The 22432-nt window shown below is 47.7% G+C and overlaps 1 protein-coding gene across 2 annotated transcripts in view; it reads right to left on the bottom strand.

The window, feature by feature from the left end:
• DUSP14 (dual specificity phosphatase 14) overlaps positions 1-9598 on the bottom strand; it is an 86801-nt gene extending 77203 nt beyond the window's left edge. For both annotated transcript variants that reach the window (XR_008442691.1, XM_054008200.1), the window contains exon 1: positions 9463-9598. The gene's annotated coding sequence lies outside the window, so the exon portion shown is untranslated. The remainder of the gene's footprint in view (positions 1-9462) is intronic.
• Between the last annotated feature and the right edge of the window lie 12834 nt (positions 9599-22432).

Below are 22432 nucleotides of genomic sequence, written 5' to 3'. Positions count from 1 at the left end.
CTTTGGGTAAAAGTTGATGTGTTCATTGAGCTGTCAGTGATGATACCTCAACTCTTCCCACAAGGGTTATAGCTGATTCAGAACCTATCCGTACAACCTTGTGATGGGAGAAAAGCAAGTCAGTCAAGAAAGAGAGTTAATGGAAACCAGGTGGTAAAAGTGAAATCATTTTAAAAAAGATGGAGAATGCCTTGGTTGTGTCTCTGTCTAAATGAATGCTCAGAGGTCTATGGTGCAAGCCTTGAACCAAATTCTGTGCTGACTTGCTGAGTAGAAGTGAATTGGGTAACCTGGAGGATAAGTCAGTGCAGAATGGGGCCAACTGGTTTTCATTCCTGAAAATCATCCATTAACTCAGAAACTCTAAGCTTTTGGAGGCAGGAACCATCTTTTTTGTTCCGTCTTTGTACAGTGCCTAACACAGTGGGGGCTCGGTCCGTGATGGGGGCTTGTAAGCACCACTGCATACCCCAGTACAAGTAAAACAGGCTAGCAGTTCCCCAAGGTTTTAGGGTTGAGTTTACAGCATGACTCTACTCTGGAAACCGAGACTGTGTGAACATGGCCTCCTGAAGTTCCACATTTATCATCTCTCAGTGAATTCATATCAGATCTGCTCAGTCCGCAACTATAAAGAATTCCTCACCCTCCCACCCAACAAATTCAGCCAGAGATCTGAGAGTCAAGCTGGGTTCTTTCCTTCTCATGCATTGTCACTCGCAATGAATGTTCTGCAGGACAGCAGTGACCTGTGCACCCTCAGTGACACCAATGTAACCTGGCTGCCATCAAAATATGCTCTCCATTGCCTTTGTTCGGTTTGCACAGGCATAACTGATTGGAGCGTAGTAAACAAGTCTGTGAATGGCACGTAAGAAAGAAGTAGACTCCAGCTCTTTGTCTCATAGCTGAATTGGCTTTGCAGGGTTAATGGAAGTAAAAAAGCACACAGGGAGCAGGTCTCTCCGCTAGGAGGGTGCCACTTCCTAAAGAGTCATTTGGAAGAGCAGACCTGCCCTTTTAAACTAGGCTCTTGGTAGCTTATAACTGGCTCTGTGAAACATCTTGAAAGTGATAGCAAAACCTTCAGGGGGGAGTTACATAATTGGATTCCTGTAGGTCCAGGTGCTTAATTAGGAGGCCAACCCTGATTTACATAGATCAAGGTAACCACAGGGAGCTGTAACTTAGAAAGGCGCACAGAAGCATTAAGCACACGCAGCGCTGTGTCATACCAGGACATTTGCATGCACATCTCGGGTGCAGTGTAAGGTGTGAGACCTGCTGCCTTGTGACTGTGTCCAAATGAGAAGTGCAGCCACCTAGCGAGGGTATAGCTACGCCCTGACTACGCTCCCCAGTCGCCAGCGCAGCTGCAGGGCAGGGGTAGATGGCATGGGGAGTGAACACTCCTGCTTCTGGCTCACACAAGCGCGGCTTAGTGCTAGCGTGGGAAATCCTCGTGAAGACTAGGGCTAGAGTCTCACTTCTTGCCTTGTGCTGTTGCTCTAAAGAGCAATGGGTCATGCTTTCTATTCAGGGTACATTTCTAGATGGCTTATAAGGGTTAATGGCGGATTAATCGATGGGAAAAACATGATACAAGCCTGTTGGATGTGATTAAAGGCCATCCACGGTATATATTATAGATGGCTATAAGCAATTTATTAAGTAGTTGGGGGAGGGATAGCTCAGTGGTTTGAGCATTGGCCTGCTAAACCCAAGGTTGTCAGTTCAATCCTTGAGAGGGCCATTTAGGGATCTGGGGCAAAAAATCAGTACTTGGTCCTGCTAGTGAAGGCAGGGGGCTGGACTTGATGATCTTTCAGGGTCCCTTCCAGCTCTATGAGATAGGTATATCACCATATATTATTATTATTTTTAACTCTAGCTATTGGATTCACTCGCTGTTGAAATATCTAGTAATTGGGTGAGTTTCCTAGCCTTGTACCAGAGGGGTAGCCGTGTTAGTCTGAATCTGTAGAAAGCAACAGAGGGTCCTGTGGCACCTTTAAGACTAACAGAAGTATTGGAGCATGATTTTTCGTGGGTGAATGCCCACTTCATCAGACCCAAGGGCAAGTTTCCTAGTCTTGATGCCCCTTTAATATAAAGTGTGGCCGAGCCAGGGCTGAGTCCCCGGTTGTCCCTGCTCTTTTTCAGTGCCAGGCACTCTGCAGAACCGGTCCGAGGAGCTTGCAGTCTAGAGTTAGACAGGCCCCAACAAGCAACGAGAAAGTGGGGCAGGCGGCAAGGCAAGAGGTGCGATAAGATCCTGCGGTTACCCTGTGCAGGCACATGCACACGGTGCTGGCTTTTCGCTTTCTCATTGAGCAACCCTGGGTGGCACAAGCGAGAGGAGTTTGGGGGAGGGATTTCAGTGGAGGGGTGTGGTTCGGGGATTTGGGATTGGGATTTTTGGCAGATGACGTTTTCTCCTATGACCCAAAGCGTTCTGCGCGTGTGCTTCTTTGGAAATATCCCTCAGTGGTTGCAGTAGTATCTTCCCCCTGAGCTAAACTGAGCTCTCCCCACCGGTACATTGTGTTCCCTGCATGCGACATCGCATCCCTCCCCTCCGCTTTGAGGAATAGGAACTGTCAGGGCTGCTTTTTTCCCACTTGATAGCTGGATCCTGCCAGGTGCTGACACCGTCTCCCCATGCGGGAGCTGCAGAGGCTGGGAAGGGATTTAGGCTGGGGAGTAGGAGGGGGTGGTAACACAGCATGTGCTGATATTTACAAACTTCTGAGTGCCGCAGCCACTTGGCTCTGGGCGGGAGCCTCCCAAGGCAAGAAGCCAATGGATTTTTATTTGAACATAAAGGTTTGAAGCAGAATTGGTATTTATGAACTTCTGGCTTCAGGCCCAGCCTCCTCCTGTAAAGTGACACACCACTGCCACGTCATGTGAGAGAATGTCAGGCTTGGATTGGGCCAGCTTGCAGTGACCTAGCGAGTCAATACTTAGCCCTGGTGGCTGTATCAGGGGACTCCAGAATCTAAACCTTCATTTAAAAAGAAAAAGAAGGTGAATCCGATGCAATAATGCAGTGATGTCTGCCTGAGTCTGCAGGCAGCCTAAAACTCCTCAGAGGTGTGAACTACCTCAACTCTGAAGCCTAACGATGATGATTTTAATATCAGCATTGCTTCCCATTTCATTACTTGTCAAAATATGCAAAGAGAGAAGGAGGCCAATCCTATTCTGAAGCTGTGCACCTCATTTTGTCCTCCCCAGGGGGTGGCGTTTGGGTTGTGGGTGGAGTTTAGGAAAGCATCGCTACTTTGCTTTTCCCAATCTGAGAATCCCAATCCCATCACTACTTAGTTTCCCCCTGGTGATTTGTAAAGCAGTGTCCAAGTGTGGCTTTCACTTAGCACTTGCTGGAATAACTTGATGAGGTGGGGTGAGCTTCTGCTACCTGTATCTACCCTGAGTACTACTTTGCTCTATGATTAATCCCAGTTTCTTCAGCGGAACTGCTGCTGCAGTAAGGCACTATTCGGCATCAACGAAGAGCCTGTTCCCTAATGTTTAGTCAATGAAACTGTAAGGAATTGGGGTGTGTGTCTATGTGTGTGTCTGTGTGTATGTATGTAAAGATATAATTACAGTGTCCTCAGCTGGATAAAGTCAGAACTGCTCATCTGAGTGTCATAGGGCCTATATTGCTCACTGCTAAAGGAGGTTTCTCCTTTAGTTCCAGTGACAGAGTGTTTTGGAACAAGAGGATCTGAGCTCTGTTGTCTGGACAGAGCTCCGGCTCCGCTCTATCCCATTCCCATGCTGCTGTGAAGTCCCAAGTGCACTGCACAGGGATAACCATGAAATCCTAGGTGGCTACAGATTTGTTACAACATTGAGTGGAAATGAGCTGGCTCTTTCCCGCTGTTTCTCATCCAAATCAATCCCCAAATGCTACGAACTGCGTCTGAATATGCACAGGCTAATAACCACCTTCTTTATTGGAGGAACGTTAAGTGTTTTACCAGTGAACGAATGGATCCCCCTCCCTGCCCAATTTCACAGGGGTAGAGGAACTGCTGTTTTAATCATTGGAATGCAACCACCTCTGGGGTATAGGCGGCAGCTGTTGGGGAAACGCCCTGTCAAAGCGACACAGCAGTTCAGGACAGGAAGTGAGGAATCCCACCGGCAGCTGAAAGAAGGGCAGGGTGGGGCGAGGGGGGCTGTTATGTGTGCACAAGGCAGCCTCCAAAGTTAGACCAGTAATAAACCATTATGAAACTCATGCCACCTGGCCTCCCCCATGCAGCAGTAGGTCTAAGGAATGAGGTCACTCGCTCAGTAAGACGGGGGGGGGGGTGCGTTTGGGGAGAGAGGAGGTGAAGCTAGTTTGAATCAGTTATTTTTAAATAGGGCTTACACGTGGCAGCAAACGCTTCTCACGGTGCCATGCTGGGCCAAACAAGGACAGGTCCCTCTTGCATCTCGCCTAGTCTGTGGTGCTCTGCAGATAATTCCCTGCCTGCTTAAGGCTTCACAAACTCCTACTTGAATGGACGGTTGCTCAGAACTAACGGTGAATGAATTCCTACTTCCTTCACGATTAGAAATGCGTGGCCTTGCGAATTACTGTTTAAAACCCAAAACCAAAAAGCCCCACTCCCAACAGGAAGAGCTCCACAATGCACTGTTTGACGAAGAGAAATTCCAGGTAATCCAACCTCCCCGTCTGCTTTTTGTCCTGTTTCTTGAACCAGCAAAACTATGATGCTGAACTTGTTGAGAGCACTTGGCAGCGGACTCAAACCAGCATGTTGTTTTTACAGGGGAGGGGGGGGGGGGGAAACGGCTCGATGAGAACGGATTCTAAATGTGAATCTTGGTGTTGGAACTTGGTTGTGTTCCGCTTGCGAAATTCACGGGGCATCTGTCTCCAGCTATATTTTTAGTGCTGTGATGCTTATATAGGGTGTGTGTGGGGAGGGTGAAATTGACATGCTACAGTTTGAATTATTTCTCGCTTTACTTTCCAAACAGCAGGAGACCTGGTGCTGCAATCCGGAGATGTCTTTGTTATTTTTAAGTGCAGGAACCACATCTGCCTAGCTCTCTGCCTTCACGTTTCTGAATTTCCGTTTGCTTTATGGACGCGCAGCATGTCCTTTTTGAAGCAATAAGTGAGCATGCATGGCAGGGGGGTGGGGAGGGGCTTGTGGGAAACTTGCCATATTCAATTTGATGTGCAAAAACAGGCCTCGGGGGAAATAAAGCTAGGATGAGGCACTCCGATGGCATAGGTGGCTTTGTTTCTTGGGCCTAATGGGACTGGGAGCCTGGACTACCCATGCTGGTGAACTGTGGCAGTTGGATGACTCGTCTGGAGTCAATGCATAGGTGCAACAACAAGGGGCCAGTCCTCTCCCTCTCAGCTAGTTACTGTTCCTGTCAAATTCGGTGCAGGTCTGTTTGTTTGCATTCATGGCCGTTAACCTTCCACCCCTCTTCCGCAGCTCTTTGGATGTGGTTGCCCTGCTGGTGCAGCCTCAATGCTTGTTTACACTACAGCCAAGCTCAAGCACACGTACACGGACTGGAGAGAGGCTCCGTTTCACCCCACAGGGCTGTATCTTTGAGCACTCAAACCAAACCCAACAAAACCTACCTCCAACTCTCGGAATTTTAAAATGTCAACCGGGATCAGCGCCTGAATCAAAACATGCGACGCACTGAATGGCTGCCCAAGTTGATACAGAAACGGCCAGTGTGCAAAGCAGACCTTTTGGCCTGCGTGAATATTTCTGGTTTCAGTTTTGCTGGGTTGGAGGTGAGGAGAAGAAATTCTCTTAGCAGAGTCCCAAAATAGAGACTGCAAATGCTGTGCATGTGGCAAAGAAACTGTAGCTCTTCTATCAGGCAGGAGGGAATTAAACACACCTGGTTTGATCCTCGTCTCACTCCTGACTTGCACTGATGGAAGCTTATGGGTCAAATTCTCTCCTGCTGTAAACTGGGCCAGTTTGCACCAGGAGAGAATTTGGCCCCGTGGAATGACACCAATATAAAAGGAGAATCAGGTTATTCACCTAGGATACACCATTGGGCCTGAAGGTGGACAGATGTATCCCAGTGGCTCAGGTGAACGTAGAGGAATCTGTTCCCTGCTAACTCAGAGGTCAGTTGATGAAATAAATGATTAGAGAAGATGGTGTAGGCCTGGCTTGACATAAAGGTACCTCAACAGACCGTATCTTTTCAATGCTATCCCCTGCACTCCTCCCATAGCTGCCTCATTATGGATAAAATGGAAGTGTAATGAGATAACAGAGGGCACGTGCCAATATTCTGGGTTTGCAGAATGAAAGAAACTCATTTGCTGTCCAGTCGGAACAGATTATAATCCCTTTCCAATCTCATCCCCGCCACAAACCGGTCATCGATTATCAGTCCTGCCCATAGCAGCGATCCTGACGCTGACTCAGGGAAATAGATCCAGCTAGCAAAACTCAGAGGGACATTTGTAGTCAGAACTGTGCCAGCCTCTGCAAAAATGACACTGACCATCTGCGTCAGCAGTCACAGGTCTGAGGTCAGCCTTTATGGATCTGGCCACTAATCTGCGTCGTGATCTCCAGTGTCCCTTCAGATGACTCCCCCCCAAAAAATCAAAGTGAGCACCCCAGAGAGAGCCAGAAATCGACTGTGTTGAGACTAGGCGAGTGCTGTCTCTAACTTCAGTAAGGCCCTTAGCTGCTGCACTGAGAAGGGGGAGGAACAAAAGCTCTCTGTTTCTATAGTAAGGACAAGTTCCAAATTCTGATTTTGATTACTCCGGTGTAAATCTGGAATAACTCCATTCCCTTCAGTGGGGCTGCTCTGGATTTACACTAGTGTGAGCAGAATTTGCCCCACCCTGTTTACCTTGGTCTAGATTGTGCAACCATTACTCACGTGGAGAAGCACTTAGTCACTCAAATAGACCTATTAGTTTGAGTGAGTCTATTTGCATGAGTAAAGGCTCCATAGTTTTGGCCCCTTGGAATTACATGCCAGGGATAGGCAACTTTGTGCAATTGGCATGGGTCGTACGCCTCACAATCTTTAATGCGTTCATCCTTCCAACCTCCCTGTGAGACAGAGCAGTGCAGTTATCCCCATTTTACAGATGGGGAACTGAGGCACAGAAAGGCTAAGGGCAAATTGCATCCCCATGCAACAGAAAGAGAGACAGGACTGGCTGTTGCAAGCCACTAACCTGGAGCCCCAGTCTGGTACTTGTGGTGGGTTTGTGAACTGCAGAGGGTTGGTTTTTTTTTAAGTGCTTATCTGCTCGCCATGTTGCACTAGCAAAGCAAAGGGAACGTTAAGGAGAGGCACGCAACTTGAAATCTTCCCTTCATCATTTCAATGCGATGAATCATAGAATATCAGGGTTGGAAGGGACCTCAGAAGGTCATCTAGTCCAACCCCCTGCTCAAAGCAGGGCCTATCCCCAGACAGATTTTTGCCCCAGATTCCTTAATGGCCCCCTCAAGGATTGAGCTCACACCCTGGGTTTAGCAGGCCAATGCTCAAACCACTGAGCTATCCTATGCTGCACTGTATTAGATAAACTCCTGCGAAAGACTTTGAAGCCCTGTTCACCCCAGTGAATATCTGCACCCCATCCTCCCACGTGATGGAATCTAGTCACTGGCCCCACAATCCAGGCAGTGTAAAACAGTAACAGGCCTGCTGTTCAGTTCTGCCAGTCAGGGGGCCCAGGTCCTCATCCAGTCCTAGTGGACCCAATGGGAGTTTACCCTGAGTCAGGACTGAACAAGGACATCAAGGTTTGGTCCCATGGTATTTGTTTTCTCTGTCCACTAGCCCCAGGACAGTGTGTTAGAGTCTCAATTACATTAATCATGGAGGATCTAGTAGTGCTACACAGATTCTCCCACCTTCTGCCCTACAGGGAAGCTACATAAGGCTCCGTGGAGTGAACTGCAGCTTCTGCTACTTCGGGGCATGGGGGAAGGAGCCCTTCCCCCCCACCACAATCCCTCCCTGAGGTCGCCTGGCTACTCAGGCTGGGCAGCTGATTGGTTCCTAAACCAATCCAGCAAAACGCCCATTGACTTCCAAGGTGCAAGAGTGGCCCCATAGAGAGAGAAGTACATGCCCCCATCCTTCATGGCTTTGCCCCTGATGAGCAAGGTGTTGGCTAGAGCCATAGGGGTAGCCTAGGGGACGGAGCCTGTTTGCCTTCACAGAAAGAGACGGAGGGTTAGCTCAATATTGCTTTGCCTTCAACTATAATAAATGCAGCAGCAAACATCTATCTAGCGTGCCCCTCCTGCCCCAGCCTAGGCTCTGGCTGAGGATTACACATGCCACGAAAAACCCAACCCTACGAATAGTTGCAAAGAGTTTTACAAACATGACTTAAAATAGCATCTGCAAGCTGCAGATGAACAGTGCATCAAAGTGGGTATCAGGGCTCCGATAAAGTGCAGGCATTTGGCAGTACATCACAAATTAAAACACGGTTAGATCAGCTTAAGAATGAATAAGTTCAGTACAGGTATATTCTAGCTAAATACCCCTACAGTTATGGACGCATCTGTTGCGGCTTTAATTGTAACCATTAAAATAACGCTCCTGGGTTGGACATCTTGCTGCTCAGTTTCATTAAGAACTTCCCTATAAATGTCAGGTGGGTTTAAGGAGGAAAAATATATAACCAGGAGACATTTACTTTTTTATCCTTTGCAACCCCACAAAACAAGTTCACTCCCTCCCGCATGGGCAGGGCAGTGTGTCCGATTGTCTAACACCCCTGGGGATTACACTGCCAATGGATGATATTCTCCCCCCTCCCTTTTCCAGTTCCTCCTTAATCTCTCTTCCCTCCCAGCGAGTGGTACCTTTGGCAATACACTGGCAGCACAGAGAAGAGTCCCCTCTGGGAACTGCACACACAGTTGATTTTTCACATTAGGCCCCTGTCTTTCCAGAGGTGCCTCCTTGACATCACTGGGGAAATGTACACTGGAGGCTGCCAGGCATGTGCAAACTCCAAGCAGTAAGACGGTGGTGGAAGAGAAGGAGGGGCAGCTTTGACACTGCTGGGATCTTTTTGTCTTCTCCCCAGAGGCCCCCTTGACCACACTCCAGGGTGGAGGCTCAAATTTCCAAATTGACTGCGTTTATTAATGGACTAGACTCGGATTATTTCAGCAATCACCTAGGATTCCTATTCAATCCCTCCCCTTTCCCTCAGCCCCCCCCCCTCCCTGCTGCTGTCTGACTTCTTAACACCAGGGCTGAATATTTGTTCACTGATGCATTTAATATTTGTTACAACTGAATATCTATATTTTTGCAAACAGCTTAACCTTTCGCCCAGCACCTGGGTAGCGCAGATGAATAATACCTTCCAGATCAGTTAGTTTCTTTAAGAGTTCATCTCTGGAGCCTAAAACGTCCCGCTGTTTTGTGTTTATCTCTTACCCTGGTGTTGGGAGACATCGACAGGGTCCCCAGCAGCTCCCTTCCTGGGTTGCTTCCTCTCCACAAGAGCAGCTGTGGTCCAGGCTGTCCCAGCGCAGGGTGATGAATGAGCAGCACTTTTCCCTTCCTGGGAATGTCTCCCTGAGCTGCTGACATCTGATCTCACGGCTCCCAGCCTGTGACAGCCCCTCCTTCTTTCCCCTCCCCTCAATGTTAGCAGCTCTGTGTGTGTGTGTGTGTGTGTTAGTTACCAAGATACGGTTCTACAGGCTCAGTTCGCCTGGCTCTTCCCCAAAGCAGAGTGAGGCAAACTCATGAGTGGCTGGCTGTTAAAGGGACAGCACTTCTTCCTCGGGAATAAGCAGCTGAAGGCTCAAGATCCAAGCCCATTTTCTCTTGTGGCCATGTACAGTGATTGTCCCCTGCATGCAGTTCTGGAGATTGCCTCTTGAAACTCCTATTTTCATCCAACTGGCACCATTAGAGATGCATTCACCTGCGCGTGCTTTTATGTTCGATTCGCTTTCGCCTGCTGCCCGTAACAATTTCAAAACCACACCCGTTGCGGACGGCTCCCTGGGCAAAATCACAGGAATATGACTTGGCTTTTCTGTGGCACTTAAATAAATAAATAAATTAATTAATGGAGATATCCCATCTCCTAGAACTGGAAGGGACCTTGAAAGGTCATCAAGTCCAGCCCCCTGCCTTCACTAGCAGGACCAAGTACTGATTTTGCCCCAGATCCCCAAGTGGCCCCCTCAAGGATTGAACTCACAACCCTGGGTTTAGCAGGCCAACGCTCAAACCACTGAGCTATCCCTCCCCCCTTTACAGACATTAGCCGGTTAAACCGCCTCACTCCTGTTCGGCAAAGCAGTATCCTTGTCCCTGTCTCATAGAGAGGGGAACTGAGGCCCAGAGACTTATCCAAGGCCAACCAGGTAGTTGGTGGCAGAGCAAGGGACAGAACCCTACATCTCCCAGCGCTGACCATGGTTCTCTTTAACCTGACCAATGTTCATGACATCGCCAGGTCCAGTGTTGGCGTTTTTCTCCATGTATATTAGACACTGGAAACAAGAGTGCAGGAAAGAGAGAGCAGAGCGCGCACGATTAATCCACTGCAGAAATGGGCAGCCAGCCACTACCTCCTGTCACCTTCACCAGTCTCCTCGTTAAGGCACCGGACGGAGAGTCAGGTGGACATGGTCTAGTTCCCAGCTCCGTCACATACACCCTGAGTGACAAGTCACTGAGCCTCTCAAGGCCTCAGCTCCTGATCCCCAGAATGGGGCTAATACCCCCTACCTTACAGGGGTGGGGGAGGTGCTCAAACACTGCAGCAATGGGCACGATGGAAGTCCCTTCAGGGAGGGACTAGATGGACGAGTGAAGCAGGTAGTGTGTGTTTCTAAAAGCCAAATGGGGTTCAGATTGAGTTGACGTCGGGAGGGCCAACATAAGAGGGGCCGGTATGATCTCGAAAGTATATAGTATCGGAAGTAAATTCAGATGGGAACGCATGCCCCTAGAATGCAGGCCCATTGCAAGCTTCAGAGGCCGAGATATACGTGGTTTAGCTGCAGCCTCCAAAGCCTTGAGACATTGGCCCGTTTAGTTCAGTTCCTGGTTTGTTGTCCCCCTCATCCCAAAATAGCAAAATCTTTAATAGGAAACTTCCCTTTAACTCTCGGTTCTGTGGCTTTTATTTCCCTTCAGTCGGTTTCATGACTCAGCAGCACAGATGATCCATCCCTCACAGCCTTCAGCACCAAATCTGTTTATTGCTCCGGAGGCTGTTTTTTTCCCCCCTCGCCAAGGGCCTATTTGCTTTATAGCAGCCAGAGCTCTTCCCTTACTCCCTGTCTCTATAGTGAAGAATCACATCACCTACTGTGTGGAGGTGGAGGAGGAGCAAAAAATAGAGAAATTAATTTTAAAATCGGGAGACGTGTGTGTGTTTAAAAAAGAAAAGAAAAGTCAAAAGGCCAAAAAATGTGAATTTAAGAATTCTTTAAAGCGGAGAGCCTGATTTAGTCCTGTGCTCCCCCAGATTTTCAGTGACTTAATTATTGACGGGGTGTTACACCTGCTTAAAGCAGTGGCGCGAATCAGGCCCTTCATGTAGAATTCACGTTCGCTCCTGCATGTCTTCCGAAGAACGGTTGTGGTGGGTGAATGTATGGCCTGGAGGCTCCCTCGCGCTTGTGAGTGTGAGAGAGAAGATACTGCATGAATTCGCACGGCCTGGGCGTGCGCGTGGCCTGTATGAAGTTGCACTGTGTATTAAATCTTCACTTGCGCACAAGCTGTACTGGACTGATCAGATACCGCAAGGGGAGGGTGGGGACAGGTCTCCTGAACGGTACATAATGATAATCAAATGGTTACTTTCCCGCCGAGCAATGCAGGGTTTTCCAGAGCTGAAGATCTTTTTCACACTATTTTGAGACAAGCTCCCTGGGAGCCTGGACTCTGTTTGTGCTGTGCCTGACCTTGGCTGGGGCGTTTAAGCTACTGTAATACAAATAATTGTTATTAATACAAATATTGATCTTTCCAACAGCCTGGCTGGATAATGCGAGTGGAGGACAACCGTCTGGGGGACCAGCCTCTCATAATCTGATAGAAAGGAGTAATGTCCCATCAAACAATTAAAGTCCTCTACATTTCATGCCCAATAATCTGACCCTGGGCCCTCTCCAAATTACCACAATGCCAGTTAAATGATGGCTAAACATGGCAGACTGCCTGGAAGCCTCCCTGCCAGTCGGTATCATTTAAACCCCCAGACCACAGCCCGGGGCAGTATAAATATTAACACATCTTGTGCTTTTCAATCCTGGTGCCTGCTGAGAGCCTCTCGCCTGGTTAGTGTGCATTAGAGAAGTCTAATTTACCAGAGAGAACCTTTGGAATCCTTTGAACCAGGGATCCAGCCAATTAATGGGGTGCTAGAGTTAAAAGGAAATGTCAAAAGGCCCCTGTGCATGGGAGGGAAATCCCCTGCCCGTGCGCACGCATACTGAAAACAACAACCGGTGACTCTGAATACAGGAAGTGAGTGAGCATAAGGAAGAGTTTATCTAGGTGACATTCTGACAGCAGGCTGAGCGTTGCTTCAATGGTCATTTTCTCCTCCACCCTCATTAGCCCCAATCAGAGCTGACCCAGAGAAGTGGGAAATAAAGGTCTGGAACTTGAAAGCACTGGAAGCATTAATCTGTTGCCACCGTCTTAGAGATGTCAATTAGCTCTCTGCTTAGTCACCTGGCTTTACACTTCTTCGGAGGCTTTTCACGTGTCTTATCCCTTCCGCCTCCCTTTTTATCATGTTGCTCTGATTTCCCAGTAGTTAGACCCAAGAACGGACACCGGCATTTTGTTCCTAGGCAGAACTGTAAATACAACCTGGAGTTTTTAGGACAATACCACCTCTTTCTTCAGCCATGTTGGAGGTATAATGGCTGATTTCCTGGCAAGGGCCTGATGCACCCACTAGTCCCTCTTGAAGACCTGACTGAGGAATATTGTATGCCCAATACAGCAAGAAAAGAACCCAGGGCATCACCAAAAACTTTGGGGCAAAACACTTGAGCTTCTGGCCTCTGTCACACTTTCGAAAGTCAGTGGGGTTACAAAGATGCAACAATGCAGGATGTGCCCCTATGGGACGAAATCTAGCCCTGATATAAACCAGTTGAAGGCACTGCAATTACAGCAGGGTTGCTCCTATTACAAAATTCCACAGTCCCGGTCCAAAACACTAGCAGGCTGCAATAGTGTGACCGCCTGGTTTGGGCTGCTCCTGTCAAATGCCAGGGTGCATTTCTGAAGGGTGAATTGTGCCTCGGATGTAGCTGGCCATTAGCTTAATCATCAGGCTGTCGTCTTGCCATAGCTCGCTAATCAGTGGCTGACACAGGGGTTATACAGGCAGGCTAAGCTGTGAGCTGACTGCTGCTCGCCACACCCAGCCCATGTCACCACACAGGCAGGAATCCAACTCTCTGCTCCAAAGCTATTCTTCTCCAGTTTCCATGGTTACGCAACAGTTTCCCCCATCTCCACTGGCTAGAATGCCTGCAGTGCCCTGGGTCTCCATGCGATGGTTGGCTGCCTCGCATTCGGCTACAGAGCAGCAGGCTCCCCACAAGACACCACCTTTCTGCAATGCACATCGATAGTGCCGTGCTGCCTTTATTGTCTTGCTTTCCTGGGGCGGGGAGAGGCATGTGACTGGGAGCTTGGGCAAAGGCCTAAGAATCAGGATCCCTGGGTTCCCTTCCAGACCCCACCGCTAACCTGCTGTGATGACAAGTCACTTAACTGCTCTGGGCCACAGTTTACCCAGCTGCAAAATGGGGATAATATGAAGACATGAACAGTAGTTGCATTTCAGTAGTCAACACTTGGCCACAACCTACCAGACACAGCCATAGGGAATAATAGACATTTTCCCCTTCCACTTAGGCATCCTGCAACCCCCACAGTTACTACCCGTGAGAAGTGCTGGCTTTCCAATAGTGGCCACTGTACCTACCTGCCAGTGCTGTGAAGCCACTTAATAGCACTAATTCATTGTAAAGCACTCAGATGCTGGCTTGAAAGGCACTCATGTTAAAATTTGCTAGGCTGGGCCCTATGATCTTGTCTTTTGCCCTTGCCCTCTTGCAATTGTACTACTCTCTCCCCTTTATAATTCCATCTCTCTCCCCCCCCCCCGCCCCGCATCACCCTATAGCATTCAGTGACCCCAGCGGGCACCTGTAGGGAGGCAGTAAATGATCTTCCCTGGGCAAATCCAACACAGGAGCCAAAGGCCAGGTTTCATTAAATGCAAGGTGACAGTGTAGCGCAGAGAGAGAACCCTGAGCAGTTCTTCAGGGGGATGACGTGTTAATGGAAGAAAATGCATGTGATTTAACAGCTGAAGAATGTAGGTCACCCTCTGGGGAGCCAGGGCAGAATTAGATGCTAAAACCTGGCGATTTGCTAGTGGCCAACTGAAGCAAGGGGCAAACGGGAGGGTTTATCGCTGATCAAATGTGCTGAGCTCTCTCAATTGCTGCAAGGGCCTGCTGCTCTCCTGGTTATTCATGCGGAGGGGAGGGGAGGAAGCGAGACTGGCTCAGATACCCACTGTATTATTCGGAAAAATGGCTGGAGCATCACTTAGGCCCGAGTGGAAAGGAGCTGGTGTTACATAGGTGTGGCCATGTCCCTATTGTTGAGTCACTAACCGAGTCACACAGTGTAAAGCAGGAGGTACTTAGTTAGCCCGGGTACGTGTCACATGGAGTCTTCGTTCCATGTTGGTGTCTATAGATATCTGGAGTCTTATCTTGTTCGATGGCAAAAGAGTCCTAAGAAAAGGCCTGGTTCTCCTCTGACTTACATTAGTGTGAATCTGTTGAGAGGCACCGGCATAAGCAGGTTCTGAATCAGGCCCCTGAACTATTGTAGTCAGAGGGACCAAATAACCAGTGTTATCAGACCCCATTTCCAGCCCCTCCTTATATGGCCTTATCCTTCTTTTGAAAGCTTCAAGTGCTGAGGAAAATCTCCCCCTCACCCCCCCCACCCCCATAACTTTTACCCCTTGTGCCAGGCTCTTGTTCAGAAAGGCCTGACCCAAAGGCAGTGGAAAGATTCCCACTGACTTCAGTGGGTTTGGGCTCAGACCCATATAGGGCCAGATTCTGCAATGTACTGAGCCCCTGCAGGTACCACTCAGTGGGGATTGATGAGTGGAAGGGAGGGGAATTGAGGGTGCTCAGCACGTCACAGGATTGGAGTCCACACCTGTTTCACTACTGTACATGGGGCTGCAAGTAGAAGGCAATTGGAAGAGGCAGGTGACTATGAAACACCGGGGATGGAAGCAACTACTTAGTCCTTGCACCAGACTGGTGTCCATTTGTCAGAAGATGGAGAAACAGACAGATCAGCTGAATGCATTACCCATCGGGGCCCTGCAATGCCACTGAGAGCAAAAGCCTTTGGTTGACAGTGGCTGCACTGGCTCTGGCCACAGCCTGCTTGGTCTCTGCAGGGGGGAGGTAAGCTCGTGCTGCTTTACAATAGCTGAGGCGCAGGACAGTCTGACCGAGTGATGCTGCCAGAAGGAATTCTCCACACTGATCTGTCCTACAGGAAAGAGAACTGTTCCCTCTCTGCACCACCAAGCCCCTCCTGGGAACAGAGCTGCCCAGAGACTTCAGCTACCTTGGCTTAGTCCTGCAAAAATCCTGGCGCCTGATTCGCTATTGCCTTGAACCTTCGTCTGGCTAGTCACACCCGTGCAAACTGGGTGTAATACATTGCTGTTCTGAAGGGGTGGCATTTTATACCCCTTGGGAACCGGTGCAAATGACTCCTTGTGATACTGGGCACTGGAAAACGGGGGCATGGCATCTGAAGCTGATCATTGCATTCAGCAAAGTGAGCGGTGCTGCTATTTTCAGCATCAATTCACACGTCTCCAACAGATTCCTTTTATGGGAGAATATTATTTCTTAATATTAAATTTTCCAAAATGCAACACCCAGTTTGCCCATAACTGTAATCTACACACACAGCCATTCAGTAGCCTCCCCTGACCAAAAGCTTCCTGCAGACTGCTGGATGGCATAGCCCAACACCGCAGCGTCTAAAAAGCAGAAAAGCCAAGGGACTAAAGATCAGTACCCCATCGACACTCCACTCTGCAGTCACTCTTCTCCACTTCACCTACTGCCCTTCCACTACATCTCCACCCTGCATCCTAATCAACCAGCCATACCCCCCCTGGAGCTCAGACAAAGGGCTCGTCTTCACTGCAGTTAACCCGAGTTCCAGCTCGAGCGTTGCCCCTAACTTGAGTCTGGTCCACACACAAAACCCCTTCCCTTGAGGGCGGTGGTGCTTTTCACTCGAGTGGGCCAGCTGTTGGCCAGTTGAGGGAGTAGGCTACAGTTCAAGTTAGCTGCTGATGAGCTGTGCTCATGCAACCACACTGTGCGGGATGCTATTTTGCAGTGTAGTCGCTCTCGCTAGAGCTTGGCTAACTTGAGAGTTCACTTGACTGTCCATAACGTGACCGAACACTGCAAAGCAGACGTGGTTCATGGGTAGTTGGTTATAGACTTTGATGATAATTAATGCTGGGTTCTGGCTTCCACAAATTGCATTGTACTGGCGTGTACAGATGCAGAAGCAATCAGTGCATGGAAGGCAAATAAGTCTGCCTGGAGACGAAACAGAAAATATTCAGGCAGAACGGTCTATTAGAAAAGTGAGGTATCACGTTGGGTGTGTTGATTGGAATGTTTAGCAAAACTTATAGGAAGGGCAGGAAATCTGTTAGGGCTTTGTTTTTTTTTTAATGTAGAAATTCCAGATTTGCCATGTGCTTGGTGTGTGGTAAGAGTTACTGCTGGCTGTCCAGAATGAGGGCGGAAGATTAAATAATCCCTTGTCCATAAACAGAGACAGTCCCTGTCTTGAGGGGGTTCTACATTAGATGAGACTGTCAGAGGGGAATCAGAGGCAAAGCGATGAAGTGACTTGCCCAAGGTCTCTCAGCAGTGGAGCTGGGGATAGAACAGTGATCTCCTGAGTCTTAGTCAAGTTCTGTACCCATTGGCCCATGCTGTTGCCCATGTGCCTCCCTGACTGTGATTAGTTGTGTTGCTAGAGCGTGAGTCTTTGCCCAATGCATGGGTGAGTGAACGGCTGGCTTCCTGTGGCACCAGTGCCTCTGCTTCACAGCACCTACAGGGCAGTATCAGAGCCCTCAATGAGCTGATGTCTCAGTGCAGAGCCATTGGCTAGCGTTACCAGTGCGACAGTACCGCAGACCATTTTTGCCTTTCCATCTTTTTTGGAATCTTGAATTTGAATGACAGAGACCAAGACTCTAAGTGACTGATTAATGATTTGTGGGTGCTTCTTTTCCCCAGTGCCCAACGTGAACCATCTGTAAGGGGCCTGAAACCCAGAGGGCAGCTGCTCAGCACATCCTGAAAACCAGGATAGCTAGAATCTTTCAATGTACCGAAACACATGAATGCTTCTGTAGGGCCTTTCGACCCAGAATGTCAAGGGGCATGGTTCTGCTATGGTACTTCCAGATTCGATTTCCAAGTCTTGTGTTCATTGACGAAAGGCTGAAATAACGGTGAACGTCAGAGTCCACTAGACACTGATATATTTTTAAACCATTCCTCCTTTGGCAATGAAGTTTGTTTTTTTCCACATGGATGGAGTGTATGAAATCTAAGGAAATATCAGCATTACCAAATACTATTACTTGTATTGCAGTCACTCCAAGCATAGACCAGGACCCCATGGTGGCAGGTGCTGTACTAATACAGAACCAAAGGCAATCACTGCCCCGAACAGCTAGCAATCTGATCATTTAATTTCTGATGCATGCCTCAAAATAACCTCTCACTTCATAGTGTAGGCCATGGCTATCGTGACAGCTCTTCCTTGAGCCTCAACCTTAGAATATTTGCACTCTGATTCCACCTTGTTTCTAGGGCTCCTACAAGCCTTCCTAGGTCAATCTGAGATTGTCTTTCTGATAGGCCTTAGCACCTAGAATTCTTTTCCCCTTAAGATCTGTATCAGCCCGTCCCTTCCCACCGAAAACTTCCCCCTCCAAAGTCGGTCTTAGTTATTGACTCACAGTAGTGATACAAACAGGAATTGGGGAACCTTTGCATTAGGTGAGAGACATATCAAAACAAAAAGTCCCTGCCTCTAAAAGCATATGGTTTAAATAGATCACATAAGTATGATAATTGTTAGCCTCTTACCTACATTCTCTCTCCTCTCCGATATCTCAGGTTTGAGGCTGGATTTTTTTCCCTCTCCCTCCCCCCCTCATTTTTTTTCTCTCTATAGTAGTTATCTGCCCCACCCCTTTGATATTTCCTGAGCATCTTTAATATATTTATCCTCAACACCCCTATGAGATAGAGAGAGATGCTGTTATTCCCATTTCACAGATACGGAAAAATAAGGCACAAAAGAGACTAAGGCCCAGAGCTTCACATGTATTTTAGGACCTAGCTCCCCATGAACTCAATGGTTGTTAGGTGCCCAAGTGACTTACATACAGCAAATCTGTGGCAGAGCAGGGAATTGAACACAGATCCCCCAAGCCCTAGGCTAATCCCCTGACCCCGGATCATCCTTCTGCTCTGATGATATATAATGAAGAATTTGAGCTTAGGCCTAAACAAACGTCTGGACTTCATAAGCTCTTTCCCATTCCATTTGAACATGGCAGGGTCTCATAGGCTGCCACAAACCAGCACTGCTACCGGGAGAATAGATGCAAGTGTGGCCTGGATAGTTAACATAGGCCCAAGCAGAAGCAATCAGTGTATGGAAGACAAGTAAGTCTGCCTGGAGAAGAAACGGAAAACATTTGGGTGGAACAGTTTATTAGAAAATACACATGTGCAAAAAATGAGAGACTGTCTTAGCCTCTGAAGGTACGTCTGCACAGCATTTTGGAGTCCCAGCTCGGGCGGACAGACTCAGGCTAGCACGGCTCACGCTCTAAAATAGCTATCTGAATGACGCTTTGAAGTTGTGCCTCAGGCAGGAGCTCAGGCTCTGAAATATTGGGGAGGGTGGGGGGGTTTCAGAGCCCAAGCTCCAGCCTCAACTGCATCTTCAAAGTGCCGTCCATACAGCTGTTTTAAGAGCATCAGCATAAGGCCTGCTAGACTGAGTCTCACTGCAGGATGGGATGCTTGCTTCAAAATGCAAAATTACTCGATGACCTTTCAAGGTCCCTTCCAGTTCTAGGAGATGGATATCTCCATTATAAAATAAATAAAACGTGAGCTGTAGATTTGAAGCCAGGTAGCAACATATTTGGCATCTATGTTCTGTTGTGTACATCTAAGAATCACTTTCCCTGAACTAATCAGCTGCCTTCTTCCTTTCTCATAGAGTGCTCAACCAGTTTGTTGGAATAGCAAAGAAAAATGCCAGGAGGCACATTCACTATGGATGGGTTGTCTTCTTTTGCCTTTAAGTAAAACACAGGTTTTTGTTTATCTTGTATGTGCAAAGCTGTAGTTCTAGTCTACCAAGATTCTTGTCACCAAAATGGGATGCTTTAGATTTCACTATAACCTACCTAACTGAAACTGGAGTAGCCACTAAAACTAGGGACTTCACATGACTTTATTATTTGTACTGCAGTGGCATTTAGGAGCCCTACTCAACTATCAGGGCCCTATTATGCTAGGAGTTGTATGAACAGTAAAAGCACGGTGTATCTGCCACAGAAAGCTTACAATTGTAGGTCCTCATTCAGCAAAGCATTTCAGCCCACGCTTAGTTAGCACAACTTCAGCTGTTATAAGCAATAACCATTTAAAGCATTGGTGTCTTTTACTGCAGAAAAATAACATGCCCAAAGCAGATTTATGCTCCCCAAAATCATACCATGTAAAACCAGTTATTAATGGTGAATAAGAAACCTTAGTGATGGAAGCAGCCATGGCCATTACTATTTACGTGAGTTCAGGCATAATTAGTATTGCAGAATCCCAGTGAGGCACGTTAACCAAAACTGGCCTGCTTCCCATCTTACCCAAGCCTTGTTCCATATCTAACCTCTCATGTTCACCTGAGTCTCTAATTAAGCCAACTGGAATCCTGAGCGGTGAGCACACAGTATAATAATAATGACTAGCATTCCTATAATGCCTTCCATCTGAGAACCTCCAGGTATGCTTAGTGGTTTCAGTCTCACACCACCCTGATGAGGTAGGTTTTTATTATCCCTGTTTTACAGGTGAGGTGGAAAATGAGGTACAGAAGTTAAAACCAAGGTTTTTCCAAAGCGACTGGTGATTTTTTGTGTGTGTGTACCTCTGTTTTGAGGGAACCAACTTGAGAGGTTTGAAAGGTGTGCCCAGGACTTCCTGAAAATCAGGCCCCTTTAGTGTCTCAAGTTGGAAACCCAGGAAGCAAGGCACCCAAAATCCCTTGTCACTTTGGAAACGCTTGGCCTAAGTGACTTGCTCAGGGTGACAGCAAGTATGGGAGAAATGGGACCCAGGGGCTCCTAAGGCCTGTGTTAACTGCTAGACTACACTGCCTCTTTAATTTACCAGGGAAAAATAAAATGACAAACTTGGCTGTTGTGAACAGGGTTCTGGTTTTCCTTGAGTCACTGTACTGGCTTAACTGATTGGAAAAGTAGAGTATAGTAAACAGAACACCATAGTCACAGCAACCTTAACTTTTCATTATTGCTAATTATTTGGATAATGCCAGAGCCGTGCATGGCACTTGTCAGTACAGATAAAGGGCATATCCCTCAGCCAAACGACTCACGGTTAAAAGAAGAAGAGAACTGACTGTGGAAAAGCGAGGGCATACGTCTTGCAAGCAACAAAAGACTTTTGACTTATTTTGTTAGCAGTTTGAGCCCTGAAGGAAGTGGATTTGAAAGAGAAGGGTGGCAGGTGGAGTTCAAGCATCGCCTGAAAGAAGGCGCTGAGGTGGACAGTGGAGACAAGCTCAAGATGGGGCTGAGCAAAGAGGCCGTGAACGCAGGAAGGGATTAGGTTGTGAAGGGCCTTTTTGTTACTTCAGAATCGGGGCAGAGGGAGGAAAGACCACAACTACAGCTGAAAATATAGAAATGTTCATGGGCTCTGAAATGTCCTACCAGGACAGCGATGGGAATCGGAGAGAGATTGTTACATGTTTGTTTTTGGCTTGTTTCTGTTCAGGCTAGAGCTCAAACATTCAAAATAACCATAGGAACAGCAAACATTAGTGTTGTTCTAAAACCTGCCGCAAGCACACTAGAAATCCCCTACTGCCCAGATTGCAAGTGTCTGCAAAAGGGGGAAACAATTTCGTTTCCTGCTACTTTTGTGGTGTCTAAAGGAGACTTACAAGTCCCCCACACCATTCCCCCCTTCTTGTTTTTTCTCTTTACCTTGGCAATATTGAATCTCCACTTCCCTGGTTTAGCTTGAGGTCTCCTTGGTAGACCTGGAGTCAGTGTCCTCTCCGTCCTCAGTAAAGGGGCAGAACTGTTGACTCTTACACCGATCTTTTCTCTGGTGTTTTCAGGTGGTTGAGTTAAATAGGCAATAACAGAAACCAAAAGCTTTCAAACAGTGAAAACTCCTCTGAGTTGTTCAGCTTTCACTCTTGGCATTTGTGATGTCATAGTGCTAACAGCACTTGGAGATGGTGGGCCAGATTCTCAGACATGCTCAACTTCCTCTGAGCCTCTCTTGTGGTACAAAGGGGATGGAATCCAGTTTTAACTCCCCTGCTGGAGACACCATTCACCAGGGAGTCCCTATAAGGTGTAGAAGCAGCATAGTGGGTTACTGTTTCCCTTCCCACAGTCCCTGGAGCAGGGCTGAAGAGGGTCTGGGAGAAGGACTGGCTGCAGCACATTATGCTCAAGCTATAGATATGCTCAACTGGCAGATGCCTTAGAAACCAGCTGGCCCTTAGGTGGCTCTAAACTACATCATGGTCTGGCTTCGGGATCGCAATCAGAGAGCAGTAACAGGCTCCATGATGCCCTCTGCCCCCACAGAAGCCAAGTGCAGCGAAGAATGTGGTCCAGTGTTTTTAAGAAAAAACAAAGTAGACCAGAATTGTATTTCTACTGTAAGAGAGACAAACAGGGAAAAAAGGCTTCTGAAGTTGTTTTGGGGTTTTTTGCTCCTTAGATTGCAAAAGAGGGAAATGACCATAAAGGAACTACCTTTATCCTCTAGCTTAGTTACATTTCTTAATACAATGGTTATATTGAATTATGCATAGACCAGCTGATTAGGTTTTTTTCAGTAAGCTGTCACAACCCTATATTTTCTGCTGGCTATTTCAGCACATTCCCACTGAATGCAGGAATACAGGTGAGCATGTCCCTAAGTTCAAAGAGGACATTCCCTGAGTGGTTTGTAACTTGTCTTAATTG

This window comes from Malaclemys terrapin, chromosome 18, assembly GCF_027887155.1.
Source record: "Malaclemys terrapin pileata isolate rMalTer1 chromosome 18, rMalTer1.hap1, whole genome shotgun sequence".
NCBI lineage: Eukaryota > Metazoa > Chordata > Testudines > Emydidae > Malaclemys > Malaclemys terrapin.
Note: the sequence above shows the minus strand (reverse complement) of the source record. Positions and strands in the feature narration are given on the sequence as shown.